General features: G+C 46.7%; 1 long non-coding RNA gene across 1 annotated transcript in view; it reads right to left on the bottom strand.

Annotated features, from left to right (window-relative positions):
• Window positions 1–213: 213 nt before the first annotated feature.
• Window positions 214–8,422, bottom strand: part of LOC105740711 — a 58,668-nt gene continuing 50,459 nt past the window's right edge. The window contains exon 4 of the long non-coding RNA XR_001116798.2: window positions 214–799. This is a non-coding gene — a long non-coding RNA (uncharacterized LOC105740711). The remainder of the gene's footprint in view (window positions 800–8,422) is intronic.

The following is an 8,422-nucleotide window of genomic DNA, read 5'->3' as shown; positions in this document are numbered from 1 at the left end:
AGCCTGCTCCCTTCTGATGATCCCAGGTGACTCCTACACTGAGTAAGGCTCCCTGACAAAAATCTCCCAAGCTCCCCCGTTACTGCTCTTCAATCTGGAGACCCACTTTGGTCAATCTAGATTTCAGTGACTAGGATTTGGTTACAGAAACAGCCTTCGTGACACATTTGATTTGCATTCTTTTCAAATAATTGAAAGACATTCACTCTGCAATCGCTTCTTTTCTGACTTTATTTTCCCCTCCACACCCACAGGCAGGAGCCAGATATTTTTGCCAAGCCTGACAAATCTGCTCCTCTCCCCACATTGCCCCCAGTGCACCAATGCCCACTAGTCCCCTATTAAATCCCAATCAGGGTTGTGAGAGGGCTGATTCAGCTCCCTCCCCCCACCTCCTGGGAAGAGTTAGGGATGAGCAAATCACTTATTGGAGTAATTCTGGGAGCCGAGGCAGAGCCATGGCTGGAAGCCACCCACTAACAAGAAACCCAGGACATCAATCAGCCAAACTGATTTTTCCGCTGCCGCAGCCATTTAAACAGTTATCTTTGCTTGAGGCTTTGTCCAAAGTTACTCAATCAGTGGGTTCCTGGGCGATAAGTCACGGCAGCCTCACTGCACTGTCTCTGTGTCCTAGGGCTGCCTCTTTACTCACTTCTCGGGAGGGGTTGAAGTTCATTTGTTGCACTCTGAAAAGAAGAGCTCCTGCACTGCTTGCGCACATATTCTGGTTATAGCAGGAAGATGAAAAAGGATATTGAGGTCTGCTGGGATATCAATACACTTCTCATTTGACGCCCTGCGGAGGCAAGGGAAGGATGTTTTAATTCATTTTATAGCGCCCCCTGCTGGTCGCATTGTCCAGCTGCAACAGATGCATGATCCAAGCCTTCCGGGGAGCCCCTTATAAGCCATTTGTGGGGTGGGGAGGGGAGCCCTTAGCCACACAATCTCCTTTTCCATTTTACATATGGAGAAGTTGAGGCCAGAAAGAAAAACATGATTCCCTCAAGGTTGAATAGTGAGTCAGTGCTAGAATCAGCCTCTCCCAAGCTAGCCCCTTTTCTAGGCTCCGAGAGTGCCCAGCGCATAGTTAAGAGGCTCTGCTTGACAGCACAGCATGAAACTGGGAGGTCCTGGATTCAAACCTAAGCTCTGCCGCTTAATAGCTGTCGTGAGAAGGGAGTTCTCAGAGACTCAGTTTTCTCATCTATGAAATAGGGGTAAAATAAAAATGGGTAAAATAGGATTTTGTGAGGATTCATTCATTCATTCACACATTTATTAAAAACCTATTGAGTGTCTACTACGGGCCAGGCACCATGCTGGATACTTGCGGTATAATGGTGAATAGAACATTGCAGTACATGTTTTTTGCTTTTTTGTTTGTTTTCAGGGTGACAGTCTAATGAGAGTATTAGATAACATGTGCAAATACACAGCATAAATTCAACAACTGTTGAGAAGGGAAACATTTTCCCTTTGATACTCCACACTTTCCAAATATCAGGAGGCTCGGGGCCTTGCCCCAGCTGTATCAGTTTAGGAATATTGATGACTCGAAGAGATTAAGTTATTTAAAGGTCAAGACCACGTAAATCTCTGTATTCTTCAGTATGCTTGCCCCCAGGATATGCTCAGTAAATATTTGTTTGGTTGCATGAATGTTCCCCGTTCTGGCTTCCTCGCCTCCCCGGCTGCCAGCCAATCGCTGTCCGTGGTGCTGAAAAGCAAATTCCTGCTACCGAGCATGAGGCGGCGCAGGTGCTGAGGCAGAAAATGGAGCCCAGGGGAAGTGAATAAAGAGAGGAAGAATGAGCCAGCTTTTCACTGACTATTAGTGACATCTTCATTTTGCCATCTCTTGGAATCCAAAGCTGATATTTCTTTTTCCAGGTGTCCCCACTTGGTATTTCTTGCTAGCTGGAAACACTGGGCGGATAGGTGATGCAGGATGATCATCCCTACAATGGGGGTGGAGGGGAGGGGGTACTGGGAGTCCATAGCCCCATAAAGCCCTCTTTTAAAGTGTTCGGAAAAAGTGGTGGATTCTTTCTCCAGACTCTTCCTGGGCAAGGAAAAGGCCGCAGTCATTGATGCCTTCTCCAGCTGCTTTCATCCACGTCTGTCACCCAAGAATGTAGGCAGCTCTGAGTCAGAACTGGCTGTGGAAATTCTGACTCAGATACTCAGATGTATATGGTAGAGTCATATACGTGGTATATAGTAGCCCAAGAGAGATCGGTCTGGGATTAACAGGCTGAAGCTGAGTGAGTGTTTCATTTTGACCCGTATTTAATGTGATAATATTACTTATTCATGCATTCTATAAATGTTTATTGAGTGCTTCCATGGCCTGGAACTGTTATAGGAGCTACAGATACATAGTCAAGTACAAGAAAGACAAGATTTCTGGCTTCCTGAAACTTACATTCTAGTGGATGAGAAAAAGAATAAACAAGTACACAAATGTGTAGCATAATTCCAAGCAAGAGGATAGATGATGATAGATAAGGTGCTCTTTTAGGTAAGGTGATCATGGGAGGCCTCTTTGAGGAGGTGTCGTTTGAGCACAGATGTGAATGAATTGAGAGAATAAAACATGTAAATATTAGGGGAGGGCAGCATTCCAACTAGAAGCAACAACAAGAGCAAACACCCTGAGATGGGAACAAGATGGCATATCCAAGGACCAGAAAGGGAGCCAGTATGAGTGGAGCAGATTAGACATTAGGGGACACGAAGACAAGATCCTGTAGGTCTTGAGGAGGACAAAGCAGGGTGTCTGGAATATGAGAAACACAAAATGATAGTTACTGCTGCACCTGCTATCATTTATTGATCATTGAGTATGTAGTAGGCACTGTGCTAAGCATTTATATATATTAATTTCATACTTGCAACAACCCTATGAGGAAAGTGAAGTTATTACTCCACTTCACTGATAAGAAAACTGAAGCCCAGAGAGATTAAGCAACTTGCCAAAGATCACACAGCTAGTCCAGGGCCGAGCCAGGCACTCTGGCTCTGGAGCCCTTCATTGCTCCTAATAATTGTGTTCTATTGATAAAAACTTCATTACTCAGAGAGGTAAGTAAATTGCCTAGTTAGTTATACACAGCCCAGAAATGATGGATCAGACTTGAATCCTAGGAGTCAGCCCTAGGGTATTTCCACTGCACCACACTGCCTCTTTCTATGGTAAAGCAGAATAAAGGAGAGAGGCTGTTCTGTGACACCCCCACAGAGGTACGGAGCAATTTTAATGCTGCCAGCAAGCCCCATGGGGATTTTATTTAAATGATAATCTGCACTGTGCAGTTGTCTGATATTCCCTCCCACTTACCTTTCTCAAATGTGAAAACCATGTCACTCCATGCACCCTCCCCCAGCACGTAAATGCTTTACCAAGGAAGCTGAACCTTTCTGTAGGGATTTCAGGTGTTGAGAAAGCTCCCTCCTTAAATACCATTGTTTCAGGGGCTTGTAAAGATGACTCAGAGAGAGAGACAGAGAGAGAGAGAGAGAGAAGCTGCAATGGAAAATTAATGATCTTATCTGAGGTAGGACCCAGGCTGAAGGCTCAGCTTTAGGCTGATAAAGGCCCTTCAGCGAGGGCTCCAAGGAGTCCTGAGTTGTCACTGACCAGTTGTTTAAAGAGAACTCAGGAGCAAGGCTCCGAGCTACTTCCATTCTCCACAACTTTTAATATTCCTGAGTGTGTCACAAAACTGGGAGGGTGTGGATTGTGCATGTTGAAGGATGTGTTTGCATGAGTGCTGCTGTTGTTTCTCTGTGCGTGTGTCTATGTGTATTTGGGTGAGGTTGTGCTTCTATAAGTTTGGGTGTGAATCTGAGTACTAGTGAGGGTCTGTGTATTTGACCCTGCTTATGTGTGTCTGTTCAAAACCAGGTGTATGTATGAGTGTCTGTTTGGTGTGAATCTGCATATATTGGTCTGTGGGTACTTGTGGGTCTCTGGGTGAGATGAGGGGAGGAATCCTAGGTGTTTAGTTAGAAATTCACAAATGCAGGTAGGCTAGAATAATGGAAGCAGTTACAGTGCAGGTCTTTTGATGCTGCTACTGAGGTAGGAGAAGAAAAAGCAGTGAGGTTAAACCACATATAAAACCTTTAAAAATTTTTCATCTTCAATGCAGGGAGGATCGGCTACTATGAATAGTAATAGCAGTTTATAATTAACAATAGTATTGTGGAACCAGTAACGTCAGCTCCCATTTCAAGAATACCTACTGTAATCTTCATTATATTTAGTGTGTGCCATTCTCATGACAACCCTGTGCTTTTCTCTATGTCCATTTCACCGAGGAGGCAACTGGAGCTCAGAGAGGTTGAGTAACTTGCCCAGAGTCACACAGTTAGCAGGAGTGGAGCCCGGAGGAGAACTCAGGCATAATTGACACCAGAGGCTGAGTTTTTTCCCCTCTCCAGACTCAATTCTTCACCTATACCAGCCACCACCCCCAGCTCCAGCCAGGCCCCAGCCCCGGAACGTGAAGAAGAGGATGGCAGAGCAGGCACAACACAAAGGGGAGAACAAGGTTCTAGGCCCCACTTGTCCATGGAGTTGTGTGGCCTTAAGACAACAGTCTTCCCTCTGCACCTCCATTTCCTCATCACAGAAGTGAGAATCTGGATTTAGTGCTCTCCCGCTCTGACAGGGCCACAGGGAAGGGGTCTTTGTGGGAGTGTTGACCTGAAAAAGGGCCTCTGTGTGGAGGCAGAAGAGAAAATGCAAGATATGTGTCCACCTGCCCTAGGGCACTCACTCCTTTCCTTCCCAGTTTTGGGGGATACGCCTGCTTGGGCCTCAGCCCCCATTCCCATCCACTCCCCCTCTTCTCCTTGGTGCACTTTCCTGTATTGCAGAGATAGGAGTTGAAAACTATTTTCCCCAGCCTCCCTTGCAGCTGAAGTTCTCGATGTCAATTATGTTCTGTCAATTATCTAGGCTGTGTGAGATTTTGACTCTGGAATTTAAACAGAGGCCGTCTCTCTGCTGCTGTGGCTCTTTCCTCCAGCAGGAGCCATCATGGTGGCATGGGGGTTTTTGCAGCAACATCTGAGTCTGGTGGCCACCTCCATGGGTGTTGAGAGGCAGTTGTGATGACATCATGGTGGCTCCCCAGTCCCAGCTTCCAGATCCCTGGACCCAAGTGTGACAGTAAGTTCTTGAACTCACTATTTGCAAGGGTGGTCTCCCGTTTGCCTGACTTTCTGATTGCATGGCTGGTTGGTCAGGTAGTATTCTGGGAGTCATTTACAGGGGCCCTGTTGACTCCTCCAGCACCTTCCCTCCCCTAGCACCTTTTAGAGTTCCTTAGCCCCTGTGTTAAATCAACTTTTGCTTTAAAAAGCCTGGATGATTTGTTTCAGCTGCACAGAACCCTTTCTGATCACCATGGAGCTCTCCTACTCATCCTTCAAAACCCAGCCTTGGTTTCTAGCTCCGGGATGACTTCCCATATTGAACAGACTGGCTTGGGTACTTCTCCTATATATCTACACCTCTCTCTCAGCCCCATCCAGGTGGTGCTGAAATTACTGGAAGTACTGTTTACTTCCTATCATCCCTGCCAGCTTGTGATCCCCAGAGGGCAGGAACTGGGTCATCTTAGCCATGCAGCTGAGTGTTTAGCAGAGAACCTGGCCTATAATACATACTCCAGGTGTCTTGTGGAATGAATACAGAAAAGGCCACAATTTGTCAGCTCAACAGGATTTAGGAGAAACTATAAGATTTATGACTGAGAAAAAAGCAGTTTAATCTCCTCCTTTGGCAAAAAGAAACTCATCTGGCATAAAGAGCTATTATTAGGAATGATGTACATTATGGGGCTCATGGGATGATGAGGAGCACGTCTTAGATGAAGGGTCTCATTTCAGATCAAATACCCAGGATCTCCGGGCAGGTCTGTCCTCTTGCTGGTGCCCAGGCTGCTGCTGAGGAATTAGGAGATGGTGGCTTTTGAGAGGTAGCTTGATGAGTGAAAAGAGCCTTGGCTTTTGAGGCAGACAGACCGGGGTTTATATCCTAGCTGTACCACATTCTGTGTAACCTCAGACAGGTGACTGAGCCCTCAGCTCCGTTTCCTCATCTGCAAAGTGGAGCTAATGATATTTACCTCCTAGAGTTGTTGTGAGGGTTAAATGAGATAGTTTAGGCTATGTGCCTGGCACCTAGCAGAGACTTGATGTGTGGAGGCTGTGATTAGATTTTAGTGATGTGAGATGTGAGGTTTTTCTCTTTTGTGCAGGGGGCTAAAAACATTTCACATTATTACCCAGTGAAGTCTAGACCAGGCATCCAATCCTGCCACTGACCTCTTGTTCAACTGGCAGCAGAGGTCAGGCGCATGTTCCAGACACGTGGTCATAAATATGAAGCCTGTAGTAAGGACCCAGAACATAGTAGGTGCTCAGTAAAGAGGTGTCCCTCCTTACCATGTGCTGGTCAAATTCTTGTTCAGGTCTTGGTCCCAGAAGGCTAGGAAGGACAGAGGAGCATCATGGGTGGATGTGACACAGCAGAAAGGGGCACAGACTTTGGAGCTATACAGTTCTTGATGTGAGTCCTGACTCTGTCCCTGTCCTGCTGTGCTACTTGGGAAGTCATTTCACCTCTCAGTGTCTCAGTTTCTTCATCTGCAAAGTAGAACTTACAGTGCCTGCCTAACTTGGCTACTGAGAGGTTACTAAAGATCATGTATCCCTGTTCTTAGCATTCTGCTGGAAAACTCCCACCTGAGCCTCAGTCTTTAGCTTCATGCTCACTTTCTCCAGGAAGCCTTCTCCCAACACAAAACTATGTTTAACATTTTGAGGAACCATCAAATTTTTCTTTCCATAGCACTGTACCATTTTACATTCCAGCGATAACACACGAAGTTTTCAATGTCTCCATTTCCTTGACATTGGCTCTTTGAGGTCCATTAGGAGACCAATCTTTGTTTGGCAAACTCCTATTCATCCTTCAAAACCCACCTCAGAGTTTGCCTACTCAGGAGTCCCCAGACAGAGTACATCACTGCTGCCTCTGTATCTTGCATTGCTTTGCTTTTGCACCCACTCCATGGTGTATTATGCCAACAGATATCCCTTATTGGACTGTGAGCTTGTTGAGCATAGGAATCATGTTGGATTTGAATCTGAATCACCAGAACCAGAGCATCAAGAAATGCTCATGAGCCAGATTAAATGATTGAGTAAGTTCCCTCCAGATCTCTGAGTTCTCTGTCCGCATGGAGAGCCATTGCCAACCCTTTCCAGCCTCCAAACGTGCTTCAGATAAAGTGCTATGTTGACCTGGCCCTTGGGGTCCTGTGTGGCTTCTTCTCCATTTCCCAACTTTCACTCTGTGCTCCAGCCACACTGAACCATTTGTTGTTCTCTTAGTCACTAACTCAACGAATGTGTCCTGAGCACCTACAATGTGCCAGGCAAGACAAAAGGCCTACCTCCCTAGAGTTTACACTCCACCAGCGGAAACAGGCAATAATCAGATAAACCAATAAATATATTGTATCAGGGAGGGATACATGCTGTGGAGACTGACAGAGGTGGGTGAGGGATGGAGAGGGACGGAACACAGGGCGTGCAGAAGAGACCTGTTTTAGGAAGTGATGTTTAAGCCCAAAGCCAGATGCAGTGATGGAAGGAATATGGGGAAAAGTGTGTTCCTCAGAGAAGGCACAGCAAACGCAAAGTCCCCGAGGCAGGAACATGCTTGGTGTGTTTGAGGAGCAGCAGGGAGGCCAGGGCAGCTGCAGGAAGCGGGGAAGACAGGAGGTCAGCAGAGAGCAGACCCTCCAAGTGAGGCATGTGGACCTTCTTCCAAGTCAGATGGAAAGCACTGGAGTGTTTTAAGCAGGGGTGAAGTACAATCTGAGTTGCTCTTTTTTTTTGAGACAAAGTTTCACTCTTTTCACCCAGGCTGGAGTTCAATGGCATGATCTCCGCTCACTGCAACCTCCACCTCCCAGGTTCAAGCAATTCTTCTGCCTCAGCCTCCCAAGTAGCTGGGATTACAGGTGCCCACCACCATGCCTGGCCAGTTTTTGTATTTTTAGTAGAGACAGGATTTCACCATGTTGGCCAGGCTGGTCTTGAACTCCTGACCTCAGGTGATCCACCTGCCTTGGCCTCCCAAAGTGCTGTGATTACAGGTATAAACCATAGCACCTGGCCTGAGTTGCATTTAAAAGAATCTCTCTGGCTGCTGAGGAGAGAATAGTAGGCTGGGTAAGGGCAGAGGCAGGAGCCAGCCATCTAGGAGAAAGGTGACAGCGACCGGGGGCCCAGGCGATAGAGTCACAAGCAGTGAAGAGGAGGTGTCAGGGCAAGAGAAAGAGGGGAGTCAAGAGCGACTCCCCCACCGTCCCACTCAACTCTTCTTCCTTCT

This window comes from Nomascus leucogenys, chromosome 13 (genome assembly GCF_006542625.1).
Source record: "Nomascus leucogenys isolate Asia chromosome 13, Asia_NLE_v1, whole genome shotgun sequence".
In the NCBI taxonomy this organism is placed as follows: domain Eukaryota; kingdom Metazoa; phylum Chordata; class Mammalia; order Primates; family Hylobatidae; genus Nomascus; species Nomascus leucogenys.
The sequence above is the reverse complement of the archived record's forward strand: the minus strand, read 5'-3'. Positions and strand labels throughout refer to the sequence as shown.